Here is a 13770-nt window from a genome sequence, read left to right on the forward strand (position 1 = left end):
TTGTGATCTCTGTCTGTGAAATAAATAAATAAAATCTTTAAAAAAAAATCTAAAAAGCTGGAATTTGTGAGCCTTTGTTCACTACTGAATCCCTAGAGCCCAGCCCACAACAAGAGCTCAATAAACATTGGATGAATGAGTGAGAAATCGTCCGTCTATCTAATACTCCTTTCTACTTACTAAAACATAGCATAATGCATGTGAGCTATTAAAGGAATCATCTTAAATTTCTTTATTAAAAAAACAACTTGCAAATTTTAACGATTGTCATTAACTGACTAAGACACCCAATTATGTCACCAGGCTGTGGTTGAGAATCATCAGGTAGATTATTTCACGGCCCTTTCACTCTGAGCCAGTGTTCTCAATGACCCAGTGTTCCTGTAAGAAGTTCACACATAGGGGCGCCTAGATGGCTCAGTGGGTTAAAGCCTCTGCCTTTGGCTCAGGTCATGGTCCCAGAGTCCTGGGATTGAGCCCCAGATCAGGCTCTCTGCTCAGCAGGGAGCCAACTTCCTCCTCTATTTCTGCCTGCCTCTCTGCCTGCTTGTGATCTCTGTCTGTCAAATAAATAAATAAAGTCTTTAAAAAAAAAAAAAAGAAGAAGAAGTTGTTCACACATACCAATGAGCCAGAGGCACAGCCTGAATACCAGTAAGTGTCTCACACTTGCATGTATTCCCTGGTTTTCAAACATTGTGCCTATACTGTTGGGATTCACAAAGAAACTGATACTGAATTCACAACAACTTTTAGAAGCTATATCTTTTTGGAGGGAAAAGTGATCCCTTGGGACTATGAGACTGAAGATCTCAAAGCTGGTGAGAAGCAGTTAAGCACAGTGAAGCCTGGGAGGGAAAATGTGACTACACATCTTGTTCAGATGTAGGTGGTATTCTCATGCTTATCAGTTTCTTCCAGTTGGATCCGTGATTCCTACATTAGTAGTATTACTTTGGGCAGTGACTAAAAAGAAAGTTACAACTAAAATAATCTTTTTAAAACAATCATTATTTTCTAATCTATATTGCTTTAAAAGCCTTAAATTTGAATTCCTTGATTGTCATGGCATTTTTTTGAAATTTTCTGAAGATGGCAATTACACTCAATAACTTTTATAAAAAGCATACAATACTCTCCTTTAGCTATAAAAAATTAAGTTTATTATCTTGGATGTCATCCATTAGAAGCACAAGAGGAAGTTTATGGGAATTTCAACTCTGGGCCTCAATGGCAAACCTTTAGTCATGCTCCCCCCAAAAATTAAGTTTCAAAGTTTCTCCAAAGTAGCTTCCCAAATTTTTTAAGTTGCTGCTTTGACTTGTCAACTCTCTTTCCCCTTTATTTCTACTCTCTGAAAGTGCTGTGACAAATATTAATTCTGAGTTTAAGGAAACTCAAGTTACTTTTGAGAATGTTATGCAAGTCCTGGTGACCATAAATTAGGCTAGGCTGGGAGAAATAAGGCTGGCTATCTCTGTTTTAGAACACAGCTTCTCAGGTTAAAATTCTTAAGGGTTTCCTTAATTTCCTTAAGAATTAAAGGTTTCCTTGAGAATTAAGGATATTCCTTAAAAATATTCTTATTCTGAAGACAATATAGGGTCTTCTTGAGCTGACTAAGAATCCTAAACAGCAGAGTAAAGTAGAGGTGGGTCTGGGGAATTATTTAATCAGAGTACTTTTGATCTCAAAAACTAACCAAGGTCAGTTAGCAAAGACATTAGGAAGGAAGAAAATGGCCACAATAGATCACAGCCAATTGCATTTGACTTTCACTTCCTTCATCTTGCTCTTTCTCCTCCTCCTTTCCTTGCCTCTCTTCTGAATGACAAGCATCAACAGTAGAGTTCTATGAGCTTGGAATTCAGTACTTACTTGCATTTCCTGGAAGTGTGTTGTGGATGGGAAACTACCTATGAATATATGTATTAAATGGCTAAGAGCACAATGATAAAAGCATTGGTATATCGGGGAAATGCTTAGTACAGCATTACATTTGAAATACCAGAATTTTCCCAGATTTTCTTATTTGCCTCATTAACATACTTATGAACTGGGAAGCTTGGTAAGAAAGCGACTGGATCCCCTCCAAAATTTCTCACTTAATTAGTAGACAAAAAGTCACTTACTGCTTTGGCAAAGGCTCAGGGAGCAGAGATTCCATGCTAGACCACAAGCCCACAATGTTTCCACACCCTGCCCGGCTTAGGGAAGCAGCATAGAATGGTGGGCCCAACCCCAGAGTAGAGAGCTGAGAGAAGCATGGAAAGCTGGTGGGCACCTTCAGACCATCTCCTCCAAACCCTTCAGTTTAATAATGAGGAAACTGAGGCCCAGAGCAATTATTCTAGGTCTCATATATTCTCACATATTTTTGTGGCCAGAATCACAACAAGAACCCAGGTCTTCTGGTTTCCAAACTTAGGGCTTCCTTTTAGATAGCTGCTCCAAGTGTCTAGAATTGGCTTCTCTTAAGTAATTTGGAACTTAGGGGACACTGACTTCATGATCAGCCCTTAAAGTGGCATGAAATAGGGATCAGCCATATTCTGATTTAAGGGTATGGGCACCCAATCCCAAAAGAATCTCTAATTGTTGCAAATATTCACTGTGGCAATTGACATTTCCTTTTATCCTTTCACTCTGTCCTTTTTCTTTTTATTACAAAATAAATCATAGAGAACTCCAAAGTGCTAATAATGTACAAAAAGTGGAGCAAGGAGTAGGGGAAAATAATAACCTTTAAGAAAGCAATATTTAAATAATTTAAATAGCCTAAAATAACTCTCATACTCAAAACTGTGTCTGGAAATTCACAGCTTTTCTCCTTAATATACCTGATAATCATCCTCAGAAAGTCTTATTCTAAAGAATGTGGTTTCAGTGTCCTCTAGATACAGCCTTTACCACTGACTGAGCCTCCCTGACTCAGTCATTTACATGTTATGTGCTTCCCAGAGCCCGAGATTCCTCACTACCCATTAGCCTAGCTGGTCCAGCTCTCACCTGTGCATGTTCTTCTCTAAGTTTCTCTTTTCTCACCTATTTCCAACAGTCCTGTTTGGCTCATCTTCCTCAGTGTCATAAAGCTGCATTTCAGAGTGGCACTAAACCCCAGAAAAAAATCTGAAAAATTATTAGGGTAAATTGAAATTACCGAGTAACCTCTCTTACCTTCTTACACAATTTTTAGTACCTTCTTAGGGCAAATACTTGTGGTAACTGATTGCCCATTTACTTGAAGACACTATTTTAGCAACATGCCAGGCCCTCAAAGTTCAGAATGTCTGTGCCAAAAAGATTTTAGATATCATCTAGTTTATCCCAACCCCCTCATTTTACAAATCAATAAACTGAGCCCACGAGAGGGAAGGTTTTGGTCTAAGACCCTTCCAGGATGATTTCTCATCTTGCAACAGTTTAACATGTTCTTTTTTCTTTCCTATTACAGTATAGTCTACTTGTGACCACCTGAATTACTCCTTTACTAAATCTTTTTAAAAAGAAAGAGTAATTAACACCTTCAAGTGATGACATATTTCCATAGGGCATATTTAGGGAGCATTTCTATTTATTATTATTATTATTATTATTTCAAGCTCTAAGCTGTGAATGCATTACTAACTACATATTACAAATAGTAAGTAAGGGGTTTCCATAAATCTACATATTAGAGGAAAAAAAAACCTCTTGCAATAATAAAGTGTCTTAGTTAAGATTTGTGATCTTAATCCCAGTTCTGCTACTAATTAGCTGTGACCCTTTGAGTGAGTCACTTCAGGTCACTTTTTTTCATATGGAAGATAGGAAGATGGACAAGAGCTGTGACTCTCAACTTTCCTTGGAGTCCTTCAAGTTCTGAAGTGGGAGCCAAAGATCTAATGTAAACCATAGGTTGTCTTCCTCCTGACAAAGCTGTACAGCTATAATATTGAGTTTGCTTTGGAGTCATTGGGCATTTTGTGCTGACCAGCAGCTCTAACTGGCATATATACACATTGCAGCTAAAAATCACAAAATTGATTACTTTCAGATAGTTTGAATGACAAAATTTTTTAAAATACATTTGGCCTACTGGGGAAATAATAAAAAGAATGAAACATTCCAAAGCACAAAGGCAGGAATAGAGGGCAAAGAAAATAAGTTTTGCATAGAGAAAGAAAAACCAATTCACATAAATATGAAATTACATTTCACTCAAGTACCAAGGAACTTGGGTCCTTACTGTATTCATCCGCTGATTCTGAAAGTGCCCAGATGCAGAGCCCTCTGTCGAATCTCAGTTCTTGAAAACAGCACTTGACCAAACACAGAGTGGGCACTTAGAGTTGATTTACAAAGTATTTTCCTTTAAATTCATATTAAGTCTCCAACTAGATTACATTGCACAGAGAATTTAAAGAGCAGTCCTTCAAGAAGTTTACATCTCTTGGTACAAAACACAGTAAGTTCATTCAGCCACGTTCAACCAATACACTTAAAAGGGCATTAGCAGGGATTATGTTCCATCTCCAGTCTACAGTCTCCAGGGACTGAAATCCGAAGGCACTGCCAACTGCTGCCTCACAGTCTCACTGTGTTTAACCAGCAAAGAGGAAATCTGTGTGCCACCAAAGGGCCTAGGGCTGGGGCACAGGAGATGTGGATTCTAACGCAGCTGGCCCCGGGACCAATTACACTGCATCCAGCACGGTACTTTGCATGTAACTGATGCTCTGAAATGTCCATTAAGTGGAGATGGAAAATTCCCCACCATGGGCCAATTAATCTTGTATTAGAGCACTCCAAGAAACTGAAATCCAATTACGGAAAATACAGGAAATTTGGTGGAAAGAAAAGAGTTAACATTTCTTGACCATTACTATAAACCAAAGGATTTACAGCAGTTACCTCCCAAAAGCTGTGTGGACTTATGTTAAACATTTCCATTTGATACACAGAAAACCAGGCTCAAAGAAAGTAATTTATTCACCATCCACAATCAGGAAGAGGAGCAGCCCAGATTGCCAACCCAGGTCCGCAAAGCCCACACTATTTGCAGTATGCCACACCTACACATCCAGGCAGCCGAAGATAAGTTAGAAATTTGGGTCTGAGTTTCATTTCTGTCATTAAGTTGCGGCATATCACTAGGCAGAACACTTTGCTGCAATTTTTCCACCTGCACGATTGGGGCGGGGGGGTGGTGGTGGGGGCAGTGGGGGTTGACCCAGATCAGTAGTTTGTTTTGTTTTGCAGGGCATTAATGAAAATCCTTTGGGGCCAGGACTTTTTCTAACACAGGTATTAACCTGTCTTGCTCTCTAAAACTATTTGGGACTGGTACCCTTTGGTGATAACCGGAAATATATTATACCCCGCAAGCGGAACGTAGAAGAAAAGTTGGGCGGGCTCTAAGCCCCCTCACAGTAACTTGAGGCTGAACACCTGACCCTGTTGGATCTTGATCAAAGTTAAGAGACAACTCATTCATGGATTCGTGTTTCCTTCCTCGCTGTGTCCCGGCCTGGGTCTCACGGTTCCAGAGCTTTGTATAGTATTTGCGCCCCGCATTACCTGAGCGGCCTGTATGGGCCGGTCCGCAGAGAGGCCCCTGCCTTCGAGGGACTGAAAGCTCAGGGTGTAAAATACGGAGCTCAGGCAGCCCGGGGTTCCGATGTGCCCTGCTCCAGGCGGGCGGCTGTGGAACCACTTCCTGGTCAGCGCCTCCCGCCCCTCGTCCACACCCCCACTGCTACATTTCCCCGTTGCACTGAGCGCTCTGTCAGGCTCCCGGGCGGGGGGACGCCCAGCCTGTCACCCAGCGGCCGGGGTACGGGTCCCATCAGAGATTTAAAAAACACAACGCTCTGGAACTCCAACTCCCCCCCGCGGCATCCCCTGCGGCTGCTGCGAAGAGGCCCCAGGCCCGTTCTTGTCCCGCCCGGGCCACTGTCCCGCTAGTGACCCAGGTGCGCCGCGCCCGCCCGAAACCTCGTCCGAAGTCGCCCAGCACCTGTCGCACCCGCAGCGGCAAGACCTGCGCTCACCTCGTCCCGGGGGCCCACGGCCCGTCTCCGCTCCTCTGGGCCCAGCTCCCGCTGCCGTCTCAGCCAGTGCCACAACCGCGGCCGCCGCCCACTTTCGGTTTCCCCGCACGGCCGGAGCCGCCACCGCGGCTCGGGAATCACCTCAAGCCCCCGCCCCGCCCCACTCTGCCCCGCCCCGCTCCGCCCCGCCCCGAGGGCCCCCCGGCCTCGGCTCTGCGCACGCGCGGGCTCCCCGGCCGCGTCGGCCCACGCCGGCGTCCGCGCGTGGGAAGGGAAACCGACGCCTCCTAGCGGTTTCTGCGCGTGCCCACGCACGGGCCGTCGGCGGAAGACGACTGCGGAGCGGGCTTAGGCGCGCCTCCTCGTGGACAATGCAAGTACGGGCGGGCTGCGAGGGCCGGGGACCCAACGGGAGCCAGCAGGACCTCGCCAGCACTTGTGCGCTCCTACAGCTGTCTTCATTCACTCCTCAGACATTTCATTCAACTCTTGCTCATTCTTTTATTAATTTGCGGGAACAGTTACTTTTCACTCTCCCAGACATCCACTTGGTCCACTCGTTTCCCTCAGGTTTTTTCACGAGCGTCATCTTTTCAAGGAGGGTGCCACTTTCGAAAGATGTTAGTCCCCGATATGTTCTCTCTCTTCAGCTTTCTCTCTCTTAACATCTATCGAACATACTGTATGTATTTTACTAATCTTTTTTGTTGTCTACTGTCCTCAAATTAAAGCTCTATGAGCACAGGAATCTTTGTCATGCTCTACAGGCTATTCCCAGAGCCTAGAATTGTGCCTGGCACAGAAGGGTGATGTAAATTTTGTCAAATTCATTCCTTTGTTCATTATAAAGTTATTGAACACCTAATATTCACTTGTTTCTTCTGCACATTAATTCTACCAAGATGTATTGAGCATATTGCTTTGTATTCCTTAAAGCAACAGTGAACACCTCCCTGCATTTATTCTATATGCAATTATTGGGGTCTGCTATTTTATCAAGCAGTACTTTTTTTTAAACGATTTTATTTATTTGTCAGTGAGAGAGAGCACACAAGCAGAGGGAGAAGCAGGCAGAGGGAGAAGCAAGCAAGCTCCCGACTGAGCGTGAAGGCCGATGTGGGACTTGATCCCAGGACTCTGGGATCATGACCTGAGCCAAAGGCAGCCGCTTAACCTACTGAGCCACCCAGGAATCCCTCAAGCAGTATCTTTTTTTTTTTTTTTTTAAGAGCTCGAGTGTAATTGGCATACCATAAACCTCACATTTAAAATGTATAATTTGATGTTTTCATGTATGTGTACCACTGTGAAACTATCACTATACATCCATCACCCCAGAAAGTTTCCTTGGGTCACTTCTGTAATCCTCACCTCTTGTGCCTCTCTGTCCTTGCCCCCTCTGCCGATCTGCTTTCTGTCACTATAGATTAGTTGGCTTTTTTTCCCCAATATTTTATTTATGTCTATTTTTAGAGAGAGCATGAGTGTGTGGGGGGGGGAGGCAGAGGGAGAGGGAGAGAGAATCTTCAAACAGAGTCCACACCCTGAGCACAGAGCCCAAGGACCCTGAGATCACAACCTGAGCTGAAACCAAGAGTCAGACACCCAACCAACTCAGCCACCCCAGTGCCTCGGGCTTGCTTTTTCTAGGGTTTTATATAAACAGAATCGTACAGTATATGCTGACTTTTGGTGGGGGTGGTGATGTCCAGCCCTTTTCACTCAACATAAATATGTTGAGATTCATCCATGTTGTTGTGTGGACCATGGTTCATATCTTTTTATTGCTGAGTAGTATCCTAGTATATGGAGGTAATAAACCTACCATATGATCCAGTAATTCTATTTCCAGGGTTTACTCAAGAGAAATGAAAGCATATGTCCACATAAAGACCCGGACAAGAATGTTCACAGCAGCCTTGTTCATAATAGCCAAGAATAGAACCAACACAAATGCCCATCATTAGGTGAACGGACAATCAACCAGTACCTACTGAACACCCACTCTTATGTAATTTTCATGAAGTGCATACTATGTTAAGGCACAAACCTACGCTTGCGGAGCTTTTTTTATTTTTAGATTTTTTTTTAAGGTTCTTTTTAAGTAAACTCTATATCCAGAGATCTAGGATCTCTGAGGGATCTCAGAGGGATCCTTTGAGGGATCTTTTGGTTCAGTGAAAAGAGACAGCAGGCAATGAAAGGGTAGATTGGAAGTAGACCATGGAAGGCCTGAGAGCCCACGCGGGAGTTTGGGCTTCTCCCCAGAGGCGGTGGGGAACTATTCAAAATCTCCTTTGTATGCTGTTCTCTGTGATACTCCCACAACTAGTCTCTAACTAGATCTGCCCAAATGTCTCTCCCTGGCGCTCCTCTCCGTCCCTGCTGCTGTATTTCAGTCAGTTTAGGATCTCTCTCCCAATCTGCTCTAAACACTGCAGTGGATTTAATAGACCTAAAATATAGCCAGACACGATTTGGACTCTGCAGTGCTGATAACCTCCTCTGGTTCCACTTTTAAGATGGGAAAGATGTAAAAAGCAGCTCCCAATTGAAAGAGCACCAGTTGGGATAGAAAATTAGGAAAAACTCTGGAGTCCAATATGCAAGGCAAGTCATAAAAGCAATGTAACTGGACCTCAAGTCTGAGATTAGTTGTACTTACAAAGGAATTCTGTGTTTGGACTATCCTATATACAAAGAAAAATGATGTTCTATAGCTAGTTTGTTTTTTTTTTAAAAACCAGCTTTTCCCCTGAATATTTTACATATAATAAATATTTTAAATGTACAGTTGGATGAATTTTGACAAATGTATTTAGTCATGTGTCCACCTCCACAGTCAAGATGTAGAACTAGATCATCATTCCAAAAAGATCCCCTGTGCTTCTTTGAGTGTCTGGGTGGTTCAGTAGGTTAAGCTTCTGACTCTTAAGCTCACCTTATGATCTCAAGAGTCGTGGGATGGAGCCCTGTGAGAGGTTCTGCTCAGCAGGGAATCTGCCTCTGCCTCTCTCACTCCCTCCACCCCCAATCCTCTTCTCCCTGCTAGCACTCTCTTTCACAAATAAATAAATCTTAAAAAAAAAAAAAAGTTTTCTTGCGCCAGGCAGGCATTGATCTGACATCTGTCACTATAGCTTTGCCTTTTCTAGAATGCCATGTAAATGGAATCATATAGTGTGTGGTCTTTTGTTTCTGGCTTTCTTCACTTAGCATAATGCATTTGAGAGTCACTCATGTTGTCGCATAGATTAGCAGTCTGTTCCTTCTTATTGCATAACAGCATACCATCACAGGTATAGGTGTGTCACAATTTGTTTATCCATTCACATTTGATACACATTTGTGTTATTTCCAGTTTGGGATTATTATGAACAAAACTGCTATAAACAATCACATGCAGGTCTTTGCGTGGTGACATATTTTTCTTGCATTAAGACTTAGAAGTAGAATTGCTGGTTGTAGAATCAGTGTACGTCTAACTCTATAAGAAACTGTCAGATTGTTTCTAAAGTGGCTGCATCATTTTGTTCTCCACGCCCCCACCACCTGCCAGCAATGTATGAGAGTTCTGGTTCTTCCAGATCTTCTCAAGTCCTTGGAATTGCCAGTCATTTTAAGTTTAGCTGTTTCAGTGGATGTGGATACATATATCACATTGACTTTTTTAATTTGCATTTCCCCATGACTAATGATATTGAGCATCTTTTCATGTGTTCATTGGCCCTTCCTATATGTTCTTGGGTAGTGTCCATTCTGCGGGTGGATTTTTGGCTAAGACATATCGGGAGGTTCTCAGAACTCCATGGGTAGCTGACATAACAAGGAGAGATTAGGAATTTTGTTTACTTTCTTTGGAAATGGTCCAAGTCCTGGGGAGTTCAAGAATTAATTCCCATGCTCTGGATGTAATTGGATTTTGGGGGAATCAGAGATGACAAATGGGTTATGGGAGAAGGAAGTCAGAATATGTGAAAACAACACATGGATATAAAATTTGGCATATGATCTCAAAAATGGTTTGGGGGCACCCACTAGGAATCCGTACTGAAAACTGCCTTATATGAAGGTATATATCCTGAGGACAGAGAGCGGAGTTTTCAGAATGAACTAGACTGAGGGAGAAGGTATTCTCTCTCAGCAAAAACCCAAGATCATCTTTGGATGACAGAAGTGGGGGCCAGGAGCATCTGTGGGGGCCAGGAGCATCTGTGGCTCTCCCTCAGGAGAGGCAGGCACAGCTTCCACCCCCAAGGGCTGTTGAGAGGATGTGATCTGCACAGGTGGCATTTGGATATAGGGGAGTGGATAGGAGGGAGCAGCTGGCCAGTGGGCAGCAGCCTGGCAGGTAATCTGTGCCCCTCCGAATACTCCAGAGAGAGAGAGAGGTTGTCATGGAAACAGAGTGCAAATCAAGACCCAGGTATAAGGAGGGAAGTTGGATTTATGGCTGCCTTTTCCTGGGCTGAGAAAGGTGAAGTGTCCACCTAAAGCCCTTCGTGCATTTTTTGGAGAGAGCCACCTTGGACGCAAACACCAAAGCACCTATACAAGGCAGACAAGGCCAAAGCCATTGGTTGAGGCACATCTCTGTCCTTCCCTCCTTCCCCTCTCCCCGTCCTGCAAGACACCATGTAAAAAGCAGGGGAGACAGCAATCGTGCCCCAAGACCATGTCTGTGGCTCACTTCGTTTTTATCTCATGTGACGGAGTGTGTGGTGTGCGATAGATACAGTCTAAGAAAGAGACCCCCTTAACCCTCCTTCTCTGAGTTTCTCTGCCATCGGCGGCTCTTCCACTCTCCAAAATTGAGAGGGGCAATTTTAGAGACCTCTCGGTATTCTCACCTCACTTCCCATCTGAACTCCTCTGTTTCTTCCCTATATTGTCTCCAAAGAGAAAACCAAAACCAAAACTCTCATGTCCATCCCTCTGCATACTGCTGAACGAGCCATAGGGTCTCGGTTGTGGTGTTATTTGGGGTCTTCATGAATTCCTCTCCGGAGAAATCTTCCTTGCAGGCTCGCCTGAAAGTGACTTCTCCTTGGGCTGAGCTCCCAGGGTAACTTATTTGTCCTGCAAAAATGTTCACAGCAGGGGAACGTGTTCTATGTCTCATCTCCCTTATGAACACGCGAAAGACTTTACATTTGTCTTTTTTTTTTTCCCTCTGAGTTATTTAATGGCAAATAATTTCAGCAATAATAATTTTAAGTCCTTCTCAAAGCTAAACAAAACCATGTTCAAAGTTTTATTATGTGGATTAAGCCCAGCCTCGCTGGTACTTTTTACTTACACAAGGTCAGGGAAAATGGATTCATAACAAAAGAAATTTTTGGACAGATCTTTGTTATGTTTGGTGAATCATTAACACCATGATCTTACCCTCTCCGGTCAGCTATTGCCTCGCAAACAAGTATAGAGGAATTTCTAGACAATTGCATTTGTTTTAACTGAGTTAAGAGAAACAAAACAAAACAAAACACAACAGAACATTGAAGGGAGAGATTGCTGGGGCCCTGCTAAAACCCAGGCCCTGGTAAAGCTCAGGATGTGCTGATCAAGCAAAACTCCTTAATCTGTCCACAAAGGCCTCCAAGGTGAGTCAGCTGAAAGGGGCTAATCCCCAGAAGGGGCTGATCCCTAAAGCTGTAGAGGCCACAGAGCCATCGAACACTGGAAAACAGGGGATAACAAAAGCTTAAAGCCATATTGTGTATAGCAAGGTCATAGGACCCATGGGGGGAGGGTCTTGGCTTCTAAGAGGTGGCCTCTGCCCCTCTGGAACTGTGGTTCATTCACCCAGCCCAGCCTTGGACACAGCCTAGAAAGGAGGAGGACTCCAAGGGTGCAGGTGTTGAGTTGGCAGCAGCTAAACGGCCCAGATGTGGGGTAGGGCATGGAGAGAGGGTAACTAATACTCTGAACAAGGGTAACAACTACAGCATTATGGATTCTGTAATAGTTGATGAACAGACTGGTACGAAAATTATGCTGCAGTAGATGCTAGGGGTAAGGAAGGGAGGAGGCGATGAGAAAGAACCATGTAAGTATACAGGAGGCGCTCAGCATTGGTTAGCTGACCCTGAAATCAAAATTGCAGATGGTACTCAAAAAATGTGGGTTCAGGGCACCCGACAGGCTCCATCAGTAGAGCATGTGCCTCTTGACCTTGGAGTCATGAGTTAGAATCCAGTACTGGGTATAGAGGTTACATAAAAAATAAAATCTTAAAAAACTATGGGTTCAGATTTGAAGTAGTATTCTGGGAATATCACTGGCCCACTTAAATGTTTGACCTTGAGGGGCACCTGGCTGGCTCAGTCATTAAGCATCTGCCTTCAGCCCAGGTCATGATCCCAGGGTCCTGAGATTGAGCCCCACTGCATCAGGCTCCCTGCTTGGCGAGAAGCCTGCTTCTCCCTTTCCTACTCCCCCTGCTTGTGTTCTGTCTCTTGCTATGTCTCTCTCTGTCAAATAAATAAATATACAAAATAAATAAAGAAAAGTTTGATCTTGAATAAATCGAAGTCTTTTGTTGGATCGGGAGCCCTTTGGGCTCATTCTAACTTCAGATTTGCTTAAGTGGTAATGTTAAGCCAGTAAGTAGAAAAGGAGCCTTCCCTATGGGCTGTTTGGTGGTCAGTTCCCATTCACCTGTGGTTCTCCATGGGAGTACATCTACCTGCTGTTTTCCCAAGGGCACTTTGGACATTCACGAGGTTATTTTAGGTTGTCACAATGATGGGTGGGCACCTCCTGGGATTTAGCGGTCCAGGCTGCATGCTTGCTGTCCTGGTATATATGGAAGAGCTCCCTCATCTCCGAGAAGTTCCCTTTGTCCCAACCAACACGTGAATGTCTTGCCAGTCATTCATGTAGATAAAAAACCTTTGCTTTATGTATAAACACAAATAACTTTTTCATAGTTTAACCATAGAATGAATTTTCCAGGTTATTTTATCTGTGGATTTAATATCAGGAGAGTTAAAGGAGGGATTACAAAATATTCATTATAAAAGAAGATGGTAGGTCAGATAGGGCTTGAGTGCTGCTTCTAGAAATCCCCCAATAGCCAGTCCTACCCAAAGAGAAGCTGAGCAAGACATTCCTGTTTACTCCAACAGTCTTAGGGATGAATGCATGTATTTATATTTATTAGAATTCTGTATCACCCCACTCCCAAATTATCTGATTCTATCTAGTACTCACAACCAGCTGAGGAGATTAAAACCACTGTTTTGAGGGTTCTGCGTAGAGTTCATTTAGCCCATAAGTAGAATAGATGGCCTTCCTTCCAATTCTCTCTTCATCCCCTTGCACTTAGTCTTTTTCCATTTGAAACTGTGGTTCCTGCTCTCAGCAGCAATTTCCTTAACACAGGGTGTTTTATATTTGCAATTAGAACATTGTAATACCTGGAGACCAGTTGTTGGTTAAGAAAGGAGCTAGCAGGCTGTTGGCCAGAGTAAGACACTAGAGGAGATTTTCTCTAGGTAAGTGGTTTTTAATCTGAGAGCAACACAGTAGTCAACAGTGACATAGCATTTCCTTCCTTTGTGCAGTACATATTCCCAAAAAGGGGTTTGAAGGTTGATCATAGATAGGTAGAAAGATAGGGATATAGATATATTCCCTAATCATGATGATTGCAGTGTTCTAGTGCTTGGCACATATAGGCTTGTAATATTTACTCAGTGGATGGATAAATAAGGAAGGGTTTAAATCCATCCTC

At 43.4% G+C, this 13770-nt stretch overlaps 1 protein-coding gene across 3 annotated transcripts in view; it reads right to left on the reverse strand.

The window, feature by feature from the left end:
* The window catches only part of TDRD7 (tudor domain containing 7), a 74770-nt gene extending 68588 nt beyond the window's left edge, over positions 1-6182 (reverse strand). For all 3 annotated transcript variants that reach the window (XM_059411243.1, XM_059411239.1, XM_059411238.1), the window contains exon 1: positions 6033-6182. The gene's annotated coding sequence lies outside the window, so the exon portion shown is untranslated. The remainder of the gene's footprint in view (positions 1-6032) is intronic.
* Positions 6183-13770: the final 7588 nt, after the last annotated feature.

The sequence above is a fragment of the Mustela nigripes genome, chromosome 9, assembly GCF_022355385.1.
Source record: "Mustela nigripes isolate SB6536 chromosome 9, MUSNIG.SB6536, whole genome shotgun sequence".
In the NCBI taxonomy this organism is placed as follows: Eukaryota; Metazoa; Chordata; class Mammalia; order Carnivora; family Mustelidae; genus Mustela; species Mustela nigripes.